The following is a 566-nucleotide window of genomic DNA, read 5'->3' as shown; positions in this document are numbered from 1 at the left end:
AATTTGTTTGTGGTTATCACCATAGTGTGCATAGATATGTAAGACCACATCCCTAATACCATTTTAGAACATTAGAGGGTAACAGGTACCGTGTAAATTTTGGATAACATTTTATAGCCTGCTATTCAAATGCTCCTCAACCAGAAGTGTAGAGGGTCTAGCCCGCTGACCCTCACTTCTGTTGGGTGCTTCTTGGACTGGAGATTTTTGGGTACCTGTGAACACAAGCGGGTAAGAAAGAAAAGACACCAACGCCAGGTAGCTGCATTGAGAGATGTGTCTCTATTTACTGGAAAACTCAGTTTAAATAACCAGAGGCAATATCGAAACCAAAGGCAACCCGATACCAATCCATTTAACATCAACACGAGACTGGAGGAAAAGGTACCTCAAAGGCAAGGGCGAAAGTCTTTGATCTGAGGTAGTCAGGCATTCTCTCCACAGGAGGCATCCGTAGTCCTGGATCTGAGTGCAGTTTCCTTTAGCTTTCGACTCTTGAGGCAAGGGGGCAAGAGCCCACACAGAAGACTCCTAAGTACCTCCATAGGGATTTCCAAAGAGAGGGT

This window comes from Mastomys coucha, unplaced genomic scaffold (genome assembly GCF_008632895.1).
Source record: "Mastomys coucha isolate ucsf_1 unplaced genomic scaffold, UCSF_Mcou_1 pScaffold15, whole genome shotgun sequence".
In the NCBI taxonomy this organism is placed as follows: Eukaryota; Metazoa; Chordata; class Mammalia; order Rodentia; family Muridae; genus Mastomys; species Mastomys coucha.
The sequence above is the reverse complement of the archived record's forward strand: the minus strand, read 5'-3'. Positions refer to the sequence as shown.